General features: G+C 41.5%; 1 long non-coding RNA gene across 3 annotated transcripts in view; it reads right to left on the reverse strand.

Moving 5' to 3' along the window:
• LOC134484957 (uncharacterized) overlaps nucleotides 1–23,366 on the reverse strand; it is a 67,124-nt gene that overhangs the window by 38,160 nt on the left and 5,598 nt on the right. For 2 of the 3 annotated variants that reach the window (XR_010062786.1, XR_010062787.1), the window contains exon 2: nucleotides 11,549–11,658. This is a non-coding gene — a long non-coding RNA (uncharacterized LOC134484957). Of the gene's footprint in view, nucleotides 1–11,548; nucleotides 11,659–18,972; nucleotides 21,593–23,366 lie in introns of those variants that run through there. The other variant, XR_010062785.1, reaches the window with a different exon arrangement.

Here is a 23,366-nt window from a genome sequence, read left to right on the forward strand (position 1 = left end):
CATCAATGGACTCAATTCCCCAATAAAAAGACATAGACTAACAGACTGGATACTTAAAGAGGACCCAGCATTTTGCTGCGTACAGGAAACACACTTCAGTGACACAGACACTTCCTCAAAGTAAAAAATTCCAAGCAAATACCACCCAAGAAACAAGCTGAAGTAATCATTCTAATACCAATAAAATCAATTTTCAACCAAAAGTTATCAAAAAAGATAAAGAAGGATACTTCATACTCATCATCGAAAAAATCTACCAAGATGAACTCTCAATTCTTAACATCGATGTTCCAAATGTAAGGGCACCCACATTCATGAAAGAAACTATATTAAAACTCAAAGCACACATTGTTCCTCATACAATTATAGTGGGAGACTTCAACATCCCACTCTCATCAATGGACAGATCATGGAAACAGAAACTAACCAGAGACACAGTGAAACTAACAGAAGTTATGAAGCAAATGGATTTAACAGATGTCTATAGAACATTTCATTCTAAAACAAAAGACTATAACTTCTTCTCAGCACCTCATGGTACCTTCTCCAAAACTGACCATATAATCAGCCACAAAACAGCCCTCAACAGATACAAGAAGACTGAAATAATCCCATGCATCAGATCACCACGGACTAAGGCTGGTCTTCAATAACAACAAAAACAACAGAAAGCCCACATATACACGGGAAACTGAATAACCCTCTACTCAATGATAACTTCGTCAGGGAAGAAATAACAAAAGAAATTAAAGACTTTGTAGAATTTAATGAAAATGAAGGCACAATATATCCCAAACATATGGGACACAATGAAATCAGTGCTAAGGCAAAAACGTATAACTCTGAGTGCCTCAAAAAACAAACAAACAAACAAAAACAAAAATAAAAAATGTGGAGAAAGCATACACTAGCATCTTAACAGCATATCTGAAAGCTCTGTAACAAAAAGAACCAAATACAAGAGGAGTAGGTGGTAAGAAAGAGTTCAACTCAGAGCTGAAATCAACCAAGTAGAAACAAAGAGAACTATATAAAGAATCAACAAAACCAGGAGCAGATTCTTTGAGAAAATCAACAAGATTGATAAACTTAGGGAGACTAATCAGAGGGGACAGAGACAGTATTTTAATTAAGAAAATCAGAAAGGAAAAGGGAGACATAACAGAAACAGAGGAAATTCAAAAATTCATCAGATCCTACCACACAAAAGCCTATATTCAACAAAACTGAAAAAGTCTGGATGAAATAGACGCATTTCTAGACAGATATCAGGTACCAAAGTTAAATCAGGATCAGACAAACTATCTAAACAACCCCATAACTCCTAAAGAAATAGAAGCAGTCATTAAAAGCCTCCCAACCAGAAAAAGCCCAGGACAAGAATGGGTTTAGTGCAGAATTCTATCAGCCCTTCAAAGAAGACCTAATACCAATGTTCTTCAAACTATTCCACAAAATAGACACAGAAGGAACACTACCCAATTCCTTCTATGAAGCCACAATTACACTTATACCTAAACTACACAGAGACCAAACAAAGAAGGAGAACTTCAGGCCAATTTCCCTTATGAATATTGATGCAAAAATAATCAATAAAATTCTAACAAACTGAATCTAAGAACACATCCAAATTATCATTTACAACAATCAAGTAGGCTTCATCCCACAGATGCAGGGATAGTTCAATATAAGGAATTCCATCAATGTAATCCACTATATAAACAAAATCAAAGAAAAAACCCACATGATCATCTCATTAGACGTTGAAAATCATTTGACAAAATTCAAGACCCCTTCATGAAAAAAGTCTTGGAAAGATCAGGAATTCAAGTAAAAACAATATACTGCAAACCAGTAGCCAAAATCAAACTAAATGGAGAGAACCTTGAAGCAATTCCACTAAAATCAGAGACAGGCAAGGCTGCCCACTCTCTCCCTACTTATTCAACACAGTACTTGAAGTCCTAGCCAGAGCAATCAGACAACGAAAGGAGGTCAAAGGGATACAAATTGGAAGGGAAGAAATCAAATTATCACTATTTGCAAATGCTATGATAGTGTACTTAAGTGACCCCAAAAGTTCCATCCGCGAACTCCGAAACCTGATGAACAACTTCAGCAAAGTGTCTGGGTATAAAATTAACTTAAACAATTCAGTAGCCTTCCTCTACTCAAAGGACAAACACACTGAGAAAGAAATTATGGCAATGACACCCTTCACAATAGTCACAATAATATAAAATATCTTTGTGTAACTCAAGCAAGTGAAAGATCTGTATGATAAGAACTTTAAGTCTCTGAAGAAAGAAATTATGGATCTCAGAAGATGGAAAGATCTCCCATGCTCATAGATTGGCAGGATTAATATAGTAGAAATGGCCATTTGTCAAAAGCAATCTACAGATATAATGCAATCCCCATCAAAATTCCAACTCAGTTCTTCATAGAGTTAGAAAGAGCAATTTGCAAATTCATTTGGAATAACCAAAAGCCCAGGATACCACAAACTATTCTCAACAATAAAAGAATTTCTGGGGAAATCACCATCCCTGAACTCAAGCTATATAACAGAACAATGGTGATTTTTTAAAAAAAATTGCAAAGCATTTGACAAAATTCAACACCCCTTCATGATAAAAGTCCTGGAAAGTCAGGAATTCAAGGCCCATATCTAAACATAGTAAACACAATATACAGCAAACCAGTTGCTAACATCAAACTAAATGGAGAGAAATTTGAAGCAATCCCACTAAAATCAGGGACTAGACAAGGCTGTCCACTCTCTCCCTACTTATTCAACACAGTACTTGAAGTCCTAGCCCGAGCAATCAGACAGTGAAAGGAAGTCAAAGGGATACAAATTGGAAGGGAAGAAGTCAAAATATCACTGTTTGCAGATGATATGATAATGTACTTAAGCGACCCAAAAAGTTCCACCAGAGAACTACTTAACCTGATAAACAACTTCAGCAAGGTGTCTGGATATAAAATTAACTCAAATCATTTGCCTTCCTCTACTCAAAGGATAAACAGGCTAAGAAAGAAATTAAGGAAATGACAACCTTCACAATAGTCACAAATAACATAAAATATCTTGGTGTGACTTTAACCAAACAAGTGAAAGATCTGTATGACAAGAACTTCAAGTCTGTGAAGAAAGAAACTGAAGAAGATCTCAGAAGATGGAAAGATCTTCCATGCTCAAGGATTGTCAGGATTAATATAATAAAGATGGCCATTTTGCCAAAAGCAATCTACAGATACAATGCAATCCCCATCAAAATTCCTACTCAATTCTTTATAGAGATAGAAAAAGCAATTTGCAAATTCATTTGGAATAACGAAAAACCCAGGATAGCGAAAACTATACTCAACAATAAAAGAACTTCTGGGGAAAACACCATCCCTGACCTCAAGTAGTATTACAGAGCAATAGTCATAAAAACTGTATGGTATTGGTACAGAGACAGACAGATAGACCAATGGAACAGAATTGAAGACCCAGAAATGAACCCACACACCTATGGTCACTTGATCTTTGACAAAGGACCTAAAACCATCCAATGGAAGAAAGATAGCATTTTCAAAAAATGGTGCTGGTTCAACTGGAGTCAGCATGTAGAAGAATGCAGATTGATCCATGCTTATCACCCTGTACAAAGCTTAAGTCCAAGTGGATCAAGGACCTCCACATCAAACCAGACACACTCAAACTAATAGAAGAAAAACTAGGGAAGCATCTGGAACACATGGACACTGGGGAAAATTTCCTGAACAAAACACCAATGGCTTATGCTCTAAGATCAAGAATCGACAAATGGGATCTCATAAAACTGCAAAGCTTCTGTAAGGCAAAGGACACGGTGGTTAGGACAAAACGGCAACCAACAGATTGGGAAAAGATCTTTACCAATCCTACAACAGATAGAGGGCTTATATCCAAAATATACAAAGAACTCAAGAAGTTAGACTCCAGAGAATCAAATAACCCTATTAAAATTGGGGTACAGAGCTAAACGAAGAATTCTCAACTGAGGAATATCAAATGGCTGAGAAGCACGTAAAGAAATGTTCAACATCCTTAGTCATTGGGGAAATGCAAATCAAAACAACCATGAGATTCCACCTCACACCAGTCAGAATGACTAAGAACAAAACTCATGTGACAACAGATGCTGATGAGGATGTGGAGAAAGAGGAACACTCCTCCATTGTTGGTGGTATTGCAAACTGGTACAACCATTCTGGAAACCAGTCTGGAGGTTCCTCAGAAAGTTAGACATTCCACTACTTGAGGACCCAGCTATACCTCTCTTGGGCATATACCCAAAAGATGCCCCAACATACAACAAAGACACGTGCTCCACTATGTTCATAGCAGCCTCATTTATAATAGCCAGAAGCTGGAAAGAACCCAGATGCCCTTCAACAGAGGAATGGATTAAAAAAAAAAAGTGGTACATTTACACAACGGAGTACTACTCAGCTATCAAAAACAATGACCTCATGAAATTCATAGGCAAATGGAATGAACTAGAAAATATCATCCTGAGTGAGGTAACTCAATCACAGAAAAACACAGTTGGTATGCACTCATTGATAAGTGGCTATTAGCCAAAAAGCTCGAATTACTCAAGATGCCATCCACAGACCACAGGAAGCTCAAGAAGAAGGATGACCAAAATGAGGATGCTCCCACTCCTTCTTAAAAGGGGAAAAAATATCCATAGGAGGGGACATGGAAGCAAAGTTTAGAGCAGCAACTCAAGGAATGGCCACTCAGAGCCTGGCCCACATGCGGCCCATATAGATATAGATATAGATTAGATGATGTAGATGTAGATAGATAGATGATATAGATATAGATATAGATATAGATATAGATATAGATATAGATATAGATATAGATATAGATACAGATATAGATATAGAGCCACCAAAACTAGATAAGATTGATGAAGCTAAAAATTCGCATGCTGAAAGGGACCGGATATAGATCTCTCCTGAGAGACACTTCCAGAGCATGTCCAATACAGAGGTAAATGCTAGCAGCAAACCACTGAACTGAGAACGGGACCCCCTTGGGGGGAATCAGAGGGAGGACTGAAAGAATTGAAGGAGCTTGCAACCCCATAAGAACAATAATGCAAACCAACCAGAGCTTCCAGGGACTAAACCACTACCCAAAGACTATACATGGATTGACCCAGGGCTCCAACTGCATATGTAGCAGAGAATAGCCTTGTTGGGGCACCAGTGGAAGGGGAAGCCCTTGGTTCTGCCAAGGTTGGACCCCCAGTGCAGGGGAATATGGGGGGCAGTAAGGGGGATGTTTGAGGGAAATACCCATGAGGGGGAGGGGAAGGGGAGGGAATGGGGCTTATTGACAGGAAACCTGGAAGGGGAATAATATTTGAAATGTAAGTAAAGAAATATATCTAACAAAAAAATTTTTAAAGATTGCACTCTATTGGTACAGAGACAGGCAGGTAGATCAATAGAATAGAATTGAAGACCTAGAAATGAACCCACACACCTATGGTCACTTGATCTTTGACAAAGGAGCTAAAACCATTTAGTGGAAAAAAAAAAGACAGCATGTTCAACAAATGATGCTGGTTCAACTTGCAGTCAGCATTAGAAGAATGCATATCAATTCATTCTTATCTCCTTATACAAAGCTCAAGTCCAAGTGGATCAAGGACTTCCATATAAAACCAGATACACTGGATCTAATAGAAGAGAAAGTGGGCAAGAGTCTCAAACACATGGGCAAAGGGGAAATTTTCCTAAATAGAATACCAATGGCTTATGCTCTAAAATAAAAAATTGACAAATGGGACCTCATAAAATTGAAAAGCTTCACTAAAGCAAAGGACACTATCAATAAGAGATAAGGCAATCCACAGATAAGGAAACGATCTTTACCAACCCTACATTGGATAGAGGACTAACATCCAAAGTATACAAAGAACTCAAAAAGTTAGACTCCAGAGAACCAAATAATTCTATTCAAATGGGGTACAGAGCTAAACAAAGAACTCACAGCTGAGGAATATCGAATGACTGAAAAGCACCTAAAGAAATGTTCAACATCCTTAGTCATCAGGGAAATGTGAATCAAAACAACCCTGAAATTCCACCTCACACCAGTCAGAATGGCTAAGATCAAAAACTCCAGTGACAGCAGATGCTGGCGAGGATGTGGAGAAAGAAACTCCTCCATTGTTGGTGGGATTGCAGACTGGTACAACCATTCTGGAAATCAGTCTGGGTTCTCAGTAGTATGTTTCTGGACATAGTACTACCGGAGGACCCAGCAATACCACTCCTGTGCGTATATCCAAAAGTATATGTTATACTCCAACATATAACAAGGACCCATGCTCCACTATGTTCATAGCAGCCTTACTTAAAATAGGCAGAAACTAGAAAGAGCCCAAGTGTCCCTCAATAGATGAATGGAAACAGCAATAGAGTACTGCTCAGGCATTAAAAAACAATGACAGCATGAAATTCACAGGCAAATGTATGGAACTAGAAAATTTCATCTTGAGTGAGGTAACCCAGTCACGAAAGAACACACATGGTATGTACTCACTGATAAGTAGATGTTAGCCCAAAACCTGGAAATACCCAAGAAAGAATTCACAGACCACATGAAGCTCAAGAAGGAGGAAGATTAAAGTGTGGATGCTTCAGTCCTCCTTAGAAGGGGGAACAAAATACTCACAGGAGATAGAAGGTGGGAGGGACTTGGGAGGAAGAGAGGAGGGGGAAGGAGAAAAGGTGGCAAGTATGGGAGGAGATGGGAGGGTGTCAGGAAGTTGAAAGGAGATATGTAGAGGGACAGGGAACTAGGGGTAGCCATCGAAGTGTCCCAGATGCCAGGACAGTAGGGGTCTCCCAGGACCCAACAGGGATGACATTGGCTGAAATTCCAAGAAGAAGTGAGGAATAACCTGTGGAGACCATGTCCGGAGGTTGGGCAGGGACCCTGGTTGGGGGATGGGGTTACTCATCTCCAGATTTTTGATCAAGGTTTGCTCCTGTCTAAAGGAAATGTGGAGACAAGGTGTGGAGCAGATTCTGAGGGAAGGGCCATCTAGAGACTGCCCCTCTTGGGGATCCAAACCCAGACACTATTGCTGATGCCAAGAAGTGCGTGCTGACAGTAGCCTGATATACCTGTCTCCTGAGAGGCTCTGCCTGACCCTGACAAATACAGAGGCTGATACTTGAGGTAAACCATTGAACTGAGCACGGGGTCCCCAATGGAAGGGTTGGGGAAAGGACTGAAGGAACTGAAGGGGTTTGCAACCCCATAGGAAGAACAACAATACCAACCAACCAGACCCCCCTCCCGAGCTCCCAGGGATTAAACCACCAACCAAAGAGTACACATGGAGAGACCCATAGCTCCAGCTGCATATGTAACAGAGGATGGCCTTGTCTGGCATCAATGGGAGGAGGGGCCCTTGGTCCTGTGGAGGCTCGATGCCCCAGTGTAGGGGAATGCTAGGGAGGAGAAGCAGGAGTGGTTAGGTGGATGACGGAGCACCCTCATAAATGCAGGGGGAAAAGAGAAGGGAGAGAGTGTGGAGGGGAAACTGGGAAAGAGGATAACATTTGAAATGTAAATAAATAACATATCCAACAAAATAAATAAATTAAATGCAAAGTTGTCAAGTGCAGAAAAAAATTAAAAGAGTAAGGCTTTATTTTTTTAGTGATGAAATGAAAAATGGAGCACCAGTGTTTGTGAAGCAGGCAATCGGTGACAATTAATCGATTAAACAACTGATTAAGCTATTAATGACAACTGATCTATTAACCAACTGTGGCTAACAAAAATAACCAACAATACTAATTTCCTGTTGTTTGAATTATACTTTTCAATGCTAGTGACCAAAGGCAGGCCTCACGCTTAGAGCTTTACCCTCCTGGGTTCACAGTGGAAAATGTGGAGCTCTCATCTGTACTTCGGTTCTAGTAATGGCCAGTGTGATGCCAAGTTCAGATATTGAGCTAAGGCATAATCGATCCTGGCATCTTCTCATTTCAACCTGAAAATATTCTTAACACCGCTTGTATATCTTGCAACACAGAGTGGCACCAATTGGGGTAGCCAGTCAGAACTCAGAAACAAAAGAGGTTCCAGGAAGCCATAATAACTTAGCACGTTGGGCCTTGGAATAGTTGCCTGACACACAGTAGGTGCTTGGTGAATAGACAGCCCCACACAGTTATCTACAGCTAGATACCTCGCTTTGCCAGCTGCCATAGTTGATGACACACACGTTTCTTAGCTACTTCTAATAAGCTAGAAGAGTTCCTAGAAGAAAGTTGGATTAAAGAGGTCTTTATTTTAAAAAGCATGAATTGACCAACATCCTAGTGATAGTGTGTAAGGACTTCTTGGTGGAGACAAGCAGTTACATGGGACCAACTCACAGTCTAAACTGTGAATTGGAATAGGGCATTTGCAGCCTTTATCTCTTAATAAATACGAATATTGTAAATAGATTCTACCCTAAATATATCCCCACACCAAATAATAGAACATAGTCAATAGAACAGGAGTCTTGGAAAAGGGCCTGGGCATTTTATGGATTAAAGTCAAACGTTAAAGATGCTGTCTTCTCTGTCTGCTCCTAACGTCCAGACAGCTGCCAAGACGAAGTTATTTCTATTCCTTCATACAAAGGACAGAAAATGGTTCAGAAATGTGTGATCTTTCAACAACCAGAAAGTCCAAGGTTTTAGGTGGTGTTTTAGGTCATTCATAAATTTTTCTGTCTTTGTAACAACAGAGGAATTTCTTAAGGGATCAGCCCAAAACAACTGCATGATGTAACTTCCCCTCAGGGAAACCACAAGCAGTTATAGCATAAACAATCCTATCCTCCCAACAAGCCAACAAGTGATTGGGGATGTTGTATGCACACTTGGGGCTATGAAAAAGAGGACATTAAAAATTTCCCTTCTAGGGGCTGGGGATTTAGCTCAGTGGTAGAGCGCTTACCTAGGAAGCGCAAGGCCCTGGGTTCGGTCCCCAGCTCCGAAAAAAAGAACCAAAAAAAAAAATTTCCCTTCTATTGAAAATAGATTTTTTTCTCACACGATTTATCATGATTATGGTTTCTCCTTTCTCTACACTTCCCACTCCCTCCTCACCTCACCTCTCATCTAGATCCACCCCTTTCTGTCTCTCATTAGAAAAGTACAGGCTTCTAAGAGATAGTAACGTGATAAACTATAATAAAACAAGACAGAAACTAACATGCCAAAATAGGACAAAACGAACAGAAGGGAAAGAGCCCCAAAAAGAAGGCACAAGAAACAGAGACCCACTTGTTCAAACACTCAGAAATTCAGAAAAACACTAAACTGAAAGCTGTATTCAAAGGATCTGAAGAATAAAAAAGGAAAAGAGAAATATATTCATAAAATGAAGCAAAAAAAATAATATAAACGTTTTGAAAAAGGAAAATCCCAGACATGATGTTATGAGACCAAGAACCTCCAGATACACTGTTGAGTTCACGTTCTGTTGGCCATCTACCGCTAAGCATGCAGCCGGCCTTTAAGAGAAGATTGTTTCCCTGGGGAGACTTCTTACAGGGATCTAAATTTTCATTTGCAGATGGTTATCAATTGGAGATAGCCTCTGGGTTAGGGATGAGGAACCCAATCGGTGCAAACCCACACAGGCCCTGTCCATGCTACCTCAGTGTCTGTGAGTTCATATCTGCATCAACCCTGTTTATTTAGAGGTCCTTGTTTGCTTGGTGTTCTCGAACACACAACCCTGGGCCTTACACTCTTTCTACCGACTAGAACACAGTTTTGGTTTTTTGTTTGTTTGTTTTTGTTTTATGTAGCCTTTGAGCATCTCCTGATAAGGAATATCTCCCTTAGCTATGAAAATGCTGACCAAAAGCTCAGGATTTAAGAGCAATTGCTAATCTCGCAGAGGACTGGAATTCATTTCCCCAGCACTCGTGTGGTGACTTATAACCATCTATTCCTCCAGCCCCAAGAGATCCACTGCCCTCTTCTAGACTCCTCAGACATCGGGCATCCATGTGGTACACATGCATACATCAAAGCAAAACATGCAAGTAGAACAAAAGCAAATAAATCCTAAAAATTCTAAATAGCACCCATTTAGTACTTACTGTGTTCAATAAACCCTGTGGCTTTATCTGGGTTACTGTAGCTATTGGTCACAAAAATCCCACAAAAACGTTGTCATTGTTATCTCCACTTACCGAAGAGGCCAAGTAAATCCTAGAGAATCAGATGCATAACTGATATGTTACAAGGCAAGATTCAAAACCACAGGCCTCTGACCAGAACTGGTGTGCTATTCTTCAATATATTTTATTTTATTTTACATTATTTGCTTCTTTACAAACCCTGGATCCTTACAAACATGAGGCTTTTGTTCTTTTCCTTCTCTATTCCTTCAATCAATTATCGTGCTTAAAAACATTTCTCCAGTGAGTACCTTAGAATCAGGTCACCTCTGTCCTGTAAGAACTACAAACTGGTGAGTTCTGATACATCCCACCCTATTCCTGGGCATGCCCTTACCATGTAAAGGTGCTTTCTGTTTTGAATGTCACATATTCAACTTCTAACCAAGAGCTATACCCGTTTGGGGAAGAATTTAACATCTATTATCTTAGAAATTGTGGATATGAATACCTTTATTAGATCCCTAAAATCCAAACTGACTCTTACTACAGGACTGAACCACATTGCCATATCTCTCGGAGCTCCTTCCCAGAGTCCCCATGCCAGCCCGCGGACATCTGAGCGCAGACCGGAAGCTGACACGGAAGTGGGTTGTGCCGATCTGTAAGGAAGAGCGAGCAGAGCAGAGGAAGCCAAGGAAGACCGAGGCAGGGCTTGCCAAGAGTATGTCTGAACCGAGCCAGCTACACGGACACTGAGAGGCCAAGTCTTCTAAGTTCAGACTCCATTTTAGAGAACCTGACCTAAGTTTGAACTCACGTAAACTAACAGGTTGCCCCCCAACAATACCCAAGCCTAGCTCCGGTCTCTAGGCTAATCCCAAACAAGATGAGTGTCTCCAGGGGATTGACCCAACAAACCTGTACCTGCAGGTTACAAGACCTAACGACCACCAACGCAGAGGGGAGCAGAAATTCATTATGATATGACTCCCAGCAGCAGCCAATTGTGTTAAAGGCCATAGCAACTTCCCAATTAGATGCGTGCACGTTCATCCGCGCTTGCTGCTTATTATAAAGCCTTGGACCAATAGATATTCAGGGCTTCCCCCGCCCACAAACCCACCCTGCAGGATGGTGGTGCATTGCAGAGGCCTGGGCTAGCTCAAATAGAATAAAGACCTGGCTGTATGTTGCATCAGATTGGCTCCTGTCTATTGGTTGGGGGGGGGGTTTGGAGGGGGAACAGTCACTACACTTCCCTGTCACTACAACACAACACAAGGTGCTCAAAAGGTCTCACCACATTCTTTACTGCTTGACCTTCGACCCTTTTAAATACTTACTGATAACTGCAGCAAGCATCTTGTCTTTCCGTCGTCCAATGAGCAATGCGAGCTCCAGTTGCCCCTCTCTATCCGTGGCTTTGCCGTCTTCAGAATCACTGCCTCAAGCACTGCCCAAGAAGTATTAAACGGAAAACCTCAGAAAGATACAATGTGCGTTTTCTAGCGCTAACCGTTCTAAATAGGATAATGAAATCTACTATGCTTCCCTATTGGGACGTGAACTATGAATTGTGCACTGTGCTGTTTAAATGCTACCCCCCTGTTAGCCCCTGAAAAGCCAGCTCAATTACCAGAGCAACTGTTGTATTACAACACTTCTGCTCAGGATGCCTTTATTTTATTTAATAATAGTCAAAAAACATAAGACCAGTGATTCCAACAATAGGAAGATACAAAGGGAAGTAATCAACTGTTCTTTCCAGTGAAATTATGCAAGTTTGCAGTTCATATACATGTATAAAGAAAACCGCTTTACATGAGGTTTCAAGTATCCCCCGGAGGTCTTGGAAAGGATCCCTACCATGTGTAACTGGTTCTGGGTCAGAGCAACGGAAAGGACTTGACTATTTTCGAGTTTTAGCCACTTAGTTCAAGTCTAAGAGCTTTTACTTTAATTCTGGATGAGGTGAGAAGCCACTGAGAGGCTTTTAACAGAGCAATAAAAAATAAATATTTATTGTTTATTTCAGTCACTCCGGCTCCTGCTGAGTGAGGTGCTGGTGAGTCAACCCAGGGACAGGGGGGAAAAATGGCTGAAGTTTTCGAAGATAAAGTGAGAAACACGCCGTGGGTGGGAATGGTGACACACGCCTTCACTCTCAGCACTTGGGAGTCAGAGGCAGGGTAGATCATTGTGAGTTTCAGTCCAGCCTGATCTACATAGGAAGACCGTGTCTCCAAATAAAACAACGACGACAAGAAGAAACCAAAAAGCGGTGCTAGATGGGAACTAGCACGTAAGAGAAAGGGGAACGTCTAGGAAGACTTTCAGTTTGGGAACCTGAGCACTTAACATAGAGGAGCCACAGAAAATGTGAGCTTGGGGTCCCAGAGACCAGGAAGGAGTCTGTTCGTGGAGACATTATTGTTGAGTAAGTGGATACTCCAGTCTGAGGCTCGGTGCAGGCTAGAGGAATACAGTTAGAGATGAGGAAAGGCAAGGGAACCGGGCAAGGACAGGAAGCAGAAGGAAAGTCAAAGGAAGTGGTAAGAAGCAAAAAGAAAATCAAAGATGGTAGCCGGGGCTTAAGAAAAGAGGTGCGCCATTCGTGCGAAGTGGCCATGCGCGTCGAATGCCAATACTTCTGAGGAGTCGAATACAGCTGGAAAATTGCCTGGCCACTGAATTTAGCAAGATTGGGATTTTTAAAAATGCCTTTCTAGGGCACTGGAGAGGTGGCTCAGTGATTAAGACCAGAATGACCACGGTTCAAGTCCCAGCACCCAGATGGTTCCTCACAACCATATCTAACTCCCTTTGCAAGGGAGTCCAACGCCTTCTTCTAGCCCCCACAGGCACTGCATGCGTACAGTGCACAGACGTACATGCCAGCAAAAGGTGCATAGGAATAAAATAATGAAATAAACAATTAAAAATAAATATAAAATAAAAACCCTTCACTCTGATATTGGGATCCTTCTCATCAAAATGTGAAATTTGACTGTGTCAACATTTTTTTTTGTGAACCTTCTCATCAATATCCAGATATTGACGTAATTAAATCTTCATCTTTTTAAATGTTTATCATTTCCATTTACTAACACTATAACTTAGTTCAGGCCCTTGTTCCCCTAGGACTGGATTATTGAGTAAGCTGGAAGAGTCCCTCGTTTGTTCCCACCAACAACCCATCCTGATTAGTCACTCTGGAACAAAGATTTTCTTGACGAGGTCCCAGATTCTCTGGCTTTTCTCCCAGCATGCTGAGAATTTTTTCTTACCCATTTCCTCACTGTTATTATTTTTTTTGAAAGAAAAAGTCCCCTACACAAGATGATATGCTTGAACAATTGTTCTCCAGCTGGTAAAGCCATTCGCGGAGGTTGTAGAACATTTTGGCCCTAGACAGCAGCCAGCAGACTGGGTCACAGGTCACAAGTCAGGGCCATCTCTCTGCTTCCTGACTGCAGCAGAAATGTAGTCAGCACCTCGTGCTCCCACAGAGGCAGCTGCAGGCTGCTCACTCCTTCGTGAATTCCCTGTGGGTGTGGACTGTACGGCCTCACCTATGAGGCAAAGTAGAGCATTCTTCCACCAAGCTTCTGTCAGGTGCACTATCACAGCCTCTAGTAGGCCTATCTAGCATAGCCATGTGCTTCTGACATGCCGCGTGTCCCCGTATATTTCCCAACATTAACCATCTTCTTTAATTCCACAAAGATAAGTCTTCCAGTATAACCACAGGTGAGAGTTACTCAGGAGCCCCTCTGTTCTCATAAGGGCTCAGTCTCTGTTGATTTAAAGGGCAATTCGAGATAGTGAAACACAATGGTGCTGACTATCGACAGATGGAAAAACTGATGTTTTCTAAGAAAGCATAAGCTGTCCAAATGACTAGAGTCAAGTGAGTTTTTAAAGTGACAGTACCAAATACTAGCAAATGCCCGGCTAGAACTCTCATCTACTGTCATAGGTTTGTAAAGCTGTGGAGGAAGTTCTTTCATAAACAACTACTTCATATAGGACCCAGTGATCTAACTCTTAAGTTTTTACTGCAACAGGATTCAAACATACCTCCCCACCCAACCCTATACACAAGCCAGCTACAAATAAAATGTCTATAATAGCAACCTCATTGTCCATAATCTCCAAAACTGGGAGCGATCCAAACAACCTTGAGATGGCGAAGAGGTAACTAGAATTCTTTTCTTAAATAAAAAGAAGAACTAAGCTGAAGTGTATCAGTAACGTGCAGAATCTCAAAACAACATTCTAAGTAAAAGCAGCTGGGTCTAAAAGGCCACAAAATCCAACGGTTCCCTTTACCTGGCATTTAAGAAAAGATCGGCCTATATAGACAGAGCACACACAAGGGTTTGCCAGGGGCTGGTGGAGAGTAGAGCCTGTGATTACAAAAGAAAATGAGGGAGCTCTCCAATGTGATGGAAAGCACACTGCAATGACAGTCACGGTGACTCCATGACTAAGTCAACTGTCCAAAGTCCTAAACACGCACAAGGCATGCATTGGCTGCTTATAAACATTCTATGAATCTGACTTTAGGAATGAAGTTCCACGAGGACAATGCTTTATTTACCGGCCTAACTGCAGCATCTATAACTATAAATAAAAATTACAAAATCATTAATAAGAAGAAAGATAGGGAAGAACAAAGTCAAAGAGGAAAGGGAAGGAAAGACAGGGGACAAACAAAGACAGAAAAGAAAGGAGACAGAAGAATCTAACTGTGAATTCTGGTTTGACAAATTTTAATAATTTTTTTAAGATTTATATATTTATGTATTATATATAAGTACACTAGAGCTGTCTTCAGACACACCAGAAGAAGGAATCAGATCTCATTACAGATGGCTGTGAGCCACCACGTGGTTGCTTGGATTTGAACTCAGGACCTTTGGAAGAGCAGTCAGCGCTCTCAAACCACTGAGTCATCAAATTTTAAGATTCTTAAATACATAAATTCTGTAACTAGAATATAGCTTATACCATACATGCAAGTTTCAGAATTTGCTTATTAAACACATGACTTGAGATGTATCAAATATCATACTTTTGGACTTTGTTTTTATAATCTGGAGTATAGAATAATTGTAAGCATGGGAGACATAGTAAAGGCGTATTTTTACATGTCAAAATAGTGCAAGCTAGAAGTTCAAAATGAGTTGCTCAAGCGCATACCCAAGTTTCTCAATATAGAGTCTGCTAAGTGAACACTAGTGAGTTCAAACAGCAAGAATTTAAATATTAGGAAGAATTGCTTGTAAATGGCTGGTGTGTTTTGTGTCAAACCTCTGCTACACGGCTACAGTGAGAACTCGGGCTCTGTTCAGTCCCAGAGGGTATCGAATGGAGGACACTTCAGTTAGCAGCACACTTTAAAAAAAATAACTGCAACCAAGAACAATTGACTTAATGAGAAAAAAATGCTGGAAAAGAAAAATGCTAGCAGCACAGCATTCTGTGTTATCGACAAACAAGAGTGGCATTGGAACCTCTAAAGACCAGGGAGGGCGTGTCCTTTTGAGGAAATCTCTCGTTAACTATGAAATGTTGAAAGAAAATGAAAAACATCGATAAATTCTATGAAATGCTGGGACAATTGAGGTTTCTGAATGCCTGATTTCAGAATTACTTTTTTTAAGATCCAAGAATTGGGGAAATAATTCTCTGTGAAAACTAAGTTCAAGCCAATGAAAGTATCTTTATTCAGAAATTGATCAGGGAGACAGCTGGTTTCAATATTCAAACTATGTCAGCAGGGTTAGGGGAGGACAGCAATCTTTTAAAGAAACACACACACACACACACACACACACACACACACACGCTAGGTGGAGTAGAGGCAACCAATTAGATGTATGCATGTTGTATGTTTGCAAACTTTTCTTACACCTGGCATCTTAAGTGGGTTACTACCCATCAAGATGACTATCTTAAGAACTTGGCCTAGATTGAGACCAGCCAATCAGAGCATGTACAGGATTTCAGTACCAACTGGGTCCTAACCAATACAGCATAGGGTAGGATACTGCGGTCTAAGTTCATACAGGGAACCTAGAGTCCGAAGCCATTACTTATTTGTGCCAGAAGCCAGACCAGAAACACAGACCCTTTCTTTCTGAGAAAAAGCAGGAATAGTAGTAAACAATGCTGACATATAAACCATACAATAAAACCAGGAAACAAGAATACAAAAAGCAAGTAAGTATAAGAATATTCAACCTCATTGGAAATTTGAGTGGTCACCATTCAACGACAAGATTTGTCAGCAAGATAGAAATCCCTAGTGCAGTTAAGAGTACTCAGGGGAACTTTCACATGTCACTGTTGTGAGTATAAACTATCCCTGGAAACATTTTTGGAGTTATTTACTTGGGTTGTCAAGAGCCAACAAGTTAATAACTAGCAGGTGATCTTCCTGAGATGGTCCATCTTGGATTAAAATATGTACCGTCTTATGATGCTATATCAACAAGTGAGATGACTTCTTAATCCTTAATGATGATCCTATAAGAATTCCTAGATTTACAGTAATTATTAAGGTCTTTTAATAACACTGCTATTAAATCCTTTCTGATAGTCAGAACGGAGATGAGAACTATGCCAGTCTTTATTTTCACGAGTTAATTGCTTCTGAGATAGCAGGCATCTACCACTCAGAGCACATTCCAAAAGGTTGTAAAACCATTGACCAAAGGTCATAACGGGGGAATTAACTATTCATTATAGGCTAGGACAGAAGATAAAATATTGACTAGTTTATCTACACAAAACTTCACTAATAACGTAGTTATGATTTTTAACTCTACATGCACCTGTGGAACTGTGACAGGTGATGGATGTTTAGCCACATAAATACGCCTGATGAATATGCATGATTTAAGATGTGAATGTATGTGTAAACTTGTGATGAACTTTCTACCATGTGATCATGAATGCTGAAAGGTGTGTAAGTGCTGAAGACGTAGAGAAGAGGTCACTCCACTTTCCCCCTTTGTCTTAGAGGGCCTTCATATGAAACGTTTTACAACTTAGAAATAAACACTGAATTCACTTTTCAAAGTGTTCCTTTTTCTTCCTGCGGACTTCAACTAGCAGGCTGAAAGTTAGAGCTGTGCAGTTCCTGCAGGGATAGAACAAAGGCCAATTAATACCCCTGCTGTTAGGCTAATGGTGTTAGTCACCTAAGCCAGAAGTTTTTAACCCTAAGAATACGCAAAAAGGTTTTTTAGGACTTTTAGAAGTTATCATCTGTATTCAGTATATTTAGAGAGCTAGAACATCTGGAGATCATCAGTCTTTAAAGCCATACCGGAGTCCCACTCTGTGTCTCATTTCAACCCACTCTAGGCCCGGAGGTTCCCATCACTGGGTTGCTTGTCTATAATGTTCATATATTTGACAAGTCATTGTAAACTCAAATGGTCACCCAGTAATTAACCAGGAATGTAGGAAAATAAGAAGCAAAATGTCATGGACTGCCATTTTTGTTTTGTAGATAATGAGAAGCATTTTAAATGCATCAGAGGCAAGCACATGATTCGTTTATAAAATCACAATATATTAACATTTTCAAGTGATAGTTTTTCAAAACCATTTATACAGAAGAAATTGCTAAAACGCAATACTAAGTTGGGATTCGAAATCAAGCACTTGGCATATCTTTAGCTACAAAATATCCCAAAGCAATTCACTTAAAAGACTGGAGGGCCTGGAGAAATGGGACAGTGGTGAAGAGCTCTAGGTGCTCCCCCAGAGGCTTGGGGTTTAATTCCCAGCACCTACAAGTTGTTTACAACCTTCTCCAACTCCATTTCAGGGGATCTGATCCCATCTCCTGGTCTTCATAGGCACCAGACAACACAGTGCACAGATTTGCATGCAGGCAAGCACTCACATACATAAAATAATAAAGTAATTTCTAAACATTGGAAAAAATAAATAAAAATCATAGTAATAGCTCTCCCCATGGGTGATAAGATCATGCTTATTGGCTGCCTGGGGGTTTGTTTAACTTTGGTTAAATACTTCTCTTTTTTTACCCAGGGATGCATTGAAAACAATGTCATAGGCCACATTTAAAGACTATTGGTTAGCAAAAGAATCTGCAAAATAATACACATTAGCATGTGCTAGGATACAACTCAGTTGCAAAATGCAAGCCAAGCAGGAATGCAGCCTTGGCTTCAATGGTCCACGGATAAACAACAGAAGCATGTAAGATTCAACACCATTTAAATAAGGTGCAAAACCAAGTAAAAATCAAACTCTGTTAGAAGTGAGAACTGAAGATCTTCTTGCAAGAGAGGGTAGAAGGGAACAGGGAGTCTAAGGGAGATAGAGAGATGAGAACTCAGAATTATTCACTTTTTTAAAACGAGTAATTACATTCACTTGTGACAAAGCCATGTCTCCATATTTCATAACTAACAAAAATTTGCTTTAAGTCAAGTGTTCCAGTCTACTTTCCAGGAAAAAAGGGGCCAAATTAGATATTTTAAAAAAACACACACATCTAATTATCTAATTTTATTAGTAAGGAGGTTAATTTGTTCCATCACAGCAAGCCACTTAGTTAAAATACAGCATGAAAAATAAGTAAATAAAGGCTCGGTTATTTAATACAAGCTGGCTTCCCAGAATCACCCACATGATAATAGTGTTGAACATTGAATGGCTGACTGAAAAATGCTTGGTGGACCTGTGCCCAAAAAAGAATTAAGACAGAGCCCTGACTCACCTAGGTGTTACCACTGCTGAGAAGAGGAGCAGCTGTTTCCTCCTGTAAGAGGTGAGGACACCTCCTACAACTCTTCTCGAAATGGGTGGAGAAGAAGGGGAAGTAAAACTGAGCAAGCAGAGAAGGAGAGAAGAACGATGGGTTTGTCCAATTCAATCTCATCCTGGGTGTCCACAGGAGAGGATTCCCCAAAACACAGGTTCAAGCCCAGAGACCAGCTCTGTGCAGAAGCAGTCTCTGAATGAAGATCCTAGTAAATAAACTATAATGTTGAGAGGTAAAAAGAAAAAAGTATGACAATGAATTTTATTATATTTATGAAGTACGATGTGATGTTTTATTATATGTGTGCACGTGTGTGTGAAGGTGAGAGGTCATATGTGTACGTGTGTGTGTGTGTGTGTGTGTAGACAAGAAGTCATATTGTGTGTGTGTGTGTAGACAAGAAGTCATGTGTGTGCATGTGTGTGTGCGTGTGTGTGCGTGTGTGTGTGTAGAGAAGAAGTCATATGTGTGCGTGTGTGTGTGTGTGTGTGTAGAGAAGAAGTCACGTGTGTATGTGTGTGTGTGTGTGTAAACAAGAGGTCATATTATGTGTGTGTGTGTGTGTATAGACAAGAAGTCATATGTGTGCATGTGTGTGTGTAGGCAAGAGGTCAAATTGTGCACGTGTGTGTGTGTGCGTGTGTGTGTGTGTGTGTAGACAAGAGGTCATATGTGTGCATGTGTGTGGAGGTTAGAAGTCATATGTGTGCACATGTGTGCAGAGGTGAGAGGGCAATGTTAGCTGTTTCTCCCAGTTGCTTCCCTACCTTCCTTTTGAACACAGGATCTCTTGCTGAACGTGGAGCTCAGGAATTAGCTAGACCAACTGACCAATGAGCCCCAGAAATCTTGCCTGAGCCTCCACAGCATTGCAGGCTTTCTTTCTACCAGGGAATTCAAACTCGGGTCCTCATGCAAGCAATCGACTGACTAATCCATCTCTCAGTGTGATGCTTGATTCATGTGTATGCTGAGTAGTGATCAACTCTAGGTAGTCATCATACTCATCTGTAACAGAAATCATCACAATACAAGAAACATGAGAAAAGGAAGCACAGAAGAGGTAGAATATTTAGCAAAGGAAGGACGGAGAGACTTGGGTCTGTTTCTCCTTCCCCTTTATTTTGTTTTTGTAGTCAAGAAACTACCTCCTTCTGAAAGTCCCCAGATAAAAAACATTTGCTTCCTCAATCTTGAAGCAGTGACTCATCTATTCTCCACAGCTGGCCACTTTCCTCTTCTCACAGTGCAAGTGCTTCTACAATGGACCAGAGACGCTAAACGACAAACTTTGTCTCAAGAGTCTAAGCCCAGGGAATTTTTTTTCTGGTGAGTATGAACCAGAAGTATGTGAGAGCAGGAAATGTCTGAGTCACATGGGCCAAGCATGAACCTGCTAGGGCACTTGGTTGGGAGTGTGGGAAGGACCCTCTTTAAGTTGACATGTTTCTCTAAACCAACACTCCCAAGTGACAATCACCATTGGTGCAACCTACAGCTTAGCATTGTGGGAGCTATAATCTGCCTGTAGGAGCTTCCCGCACTGCTAAGCAAATTGTGATACACACTCTTACCTATTGCTACATCAGAGGCAAACACAGAGATGGCCCAAGCCTCAGGGCAGCTGAAGGACGAAACATTTATGAGAAATGCAACCATCTTGCTCTAAAGTGCGACCCTCCCTTTGCTTTTAACTGCTAAGATAGTGCACCCCAAGAAGCTGAAATGTTCCCAGGAATTCTTGTTAGGAGAGGGAAGGAGCAGAAGATTTTTGCCAGCCAGAGGAGGAACTTGTTTCCCTGAAAGAGATGGCAGGCAGTTCTGACCCTTTATCAGGCCACCTTGCAGGGAAGACTGGAATAGAAAAAGCGATGGTAGGCCATGGACCAGGATTGCTTGGCTTCCTGTCCCTCTTGTCCTGTTTGAACCAAACCTCATGTCAGGACCCTGAAGATGAACTTAGGGAATCACAGGACCTCTTTTTCCTCATCCCAATGTGCCACAATGAATCAATCTGTTTCCTCTGCTTTTTACTTTGTTTCTTCAATTGGCTTATTGTGACGGGGTGGCTGAGCATGGCTTTTGAGGGCTGCCCGAGGTCAGGCTCAACAGTAGTATTAGATATGGGTCTTGAACTACAGCCCCGTTCTGAGTACACTTCCAGGTTCAGAAATGCTTGGGAAAGGTGTTTTTCTCACGAAATTGAAGCATGAGCAATAAAACCCATACACACGCTGGTTACCTATGTGGATGCAAAGAGACAAGCAATGGGATAATTTAGTAGCCCACAGTACCGGTCATTGTTGTAGTAAATATTAAAAGGCTGCTCTGTGCTCCCGGAGGGTGCGTGCAGGGCTCTGCGCTCACCTAAGAACTCCGGATTCACGAATGAAAGACGCGGCACATGCAACCTTTATATTTAATATACCTTGCTAGCTCAATGACCTGGCACTTCCAAACCTCCCTGTGGCAAGCACACACTCCTCTCTGGTATTCCTGAATTAACCTTTTCTAAATCTAAATGTTATCGGTTGCTGCCCTGTTTCCTTCCCGGCAGCGCTCCCACGGGACCACTTCCCCTTTGCACCTACATTTCAGCATTTTCACCTCCTGCTCCTTGGTCACAGGGTCTGTCTTATGCTCCTCTCACATGGACTCTCTTCTTCTCTGCATCCTTTGTCCGGGAAATCTAAAGGTCCCGCCTTTGTCTCCCTGCCCAGCCATTGGCCTTTGGCAACTTTATTTCCCAATCAGAGCCAACTGGGAGCTGTAGAACTAGAGTTTTAAAAAGGTTACTCATTGTCAGAGTCCAGATGTGCAGGGCCGGACGTGCCTGAGGGAGAGCCAGAGATAGGACTTGCCAAACCAGCTATCAGCCCCAAGGACATTGACCATCTGTAGCCACCCCCTCCCCTTCCTTCACCCCCCTGAGAGAGATGAGCCACCCTACCTGCCTGCCGAGCTGCTGGAGAGCACGTACTCCTTGCTGATGTAATTTCGCGCCGAAAGTAACTGTGCACCGCGCGAATGCCCCTATATAAACCCCCGAGTTTGGAGGCTCGGGGTCGATTCCTCTGTCTCCTGTGTGGGATACGTATCGACCCGGGATCCCGCTAATAGGGATCTCGTTAATAAAAGCTACCTCCTGCTGTTACATCAAGGCCGGCTACTCGTGATTCCTGGGGGCACCTCACCCCGCGATTGGAGCGAGAGACACGGCTCCCCATTTACACTCTTCCAGGAGCAAACTTCCTTTAACCTATGTGCAGGACCCTGCAAACAGATTTATTTGTGGGGGAGGGGGGTACAATTAGCATGAGGACACAAGCCACTACAGAGCATCTGTGCTATTGGTATAAAGACTCAGTCTTAGGAGCCCCTGAAATGGCCCCATAGCCTCTCGACAATTTCCACATTCAAAACTAAGTTGATGTGTAATTTCAAAATCTCTTACACAAAAGCCAGGCTTGGATTTAATGCCTCGTAAGAAGAGCCACTGACAATGCTAAGCACAGCACGGAGGCAAAAAAATACTACATCCAGGAATAAACTGAGATGAGGATAGATTCGCAGAAGAAAAGCACACACATTAATTTTGTCAGATAGGCCCGACATAGGAGCTCTCGTGAGGACCTAAGGATGCCAGGTGGTTAGAGCCACTCCCATTTCCCATGTCTACTAAACTGAACAAAGGACTCTGTGAACAAACCTTATTTAGAGAACTAGAAGGTAAGTTATTTTATCAAAAGCTTTCAGAACCCCAACACCCCACATGATTACTTCTTGCCCTTAAAAATGGAATATCCATTTTCCAGTGCAGGGAAAGTGTCTTTGAGATGAGAAACTCATTTATGCCTGTAAGGAAGAGAAGGTGAGCAGGGCGAGATGGCCCACCTCTAACTCCAGAACTCAGAAAGGGGAGTAGAAGAACCACCGTGGCTTTGAAATCAACTGGTACTGGGATGGGAACCTACCAAGGTGTGGTGGGGAGTAAGGGAGAGGGTGGGCAGGTGGGGAGGAAGAAAGGAAGGGAAAGAATAAAAACTAAAAACGAAGCATCTAGAAGTACAAATCAATCTTCCTCACACCTCTTGCTTTGCAAGTGTCTTTAACAGTAATCGTTAAGCTATTGGAATACCGCATTTTAACCCTTCCACAGCGGTGATGGGTTGACTAAGGAAGTTATTCCTGGAAAGAGCAGAGGAAGGACCAGAGGTAGAAACCGCAAAAGCAAAAGGCCACAGGTATCAGACGGCAGGCTGCCTCAGTGATCAACAGGAGATTCGATAGCCACAGACACATAGAGGAAAAGGCAGAAACAGCAGGCATCATTTTGTAGCCCAAATAGC

This window comes from Rattus norvegicus, chromosome 1 (assembly GCF_036323735.1).
Source record: "Rattus norvegicus strain BN/NHsdMcwi chromosome 1, GRCr8, whole genome shotgun sequence".
NCBI lineage: Eukaryota > Metazoa > Chordata > Mammalia > Rodentia > Muridae > Rattus > Rattus norvegicus.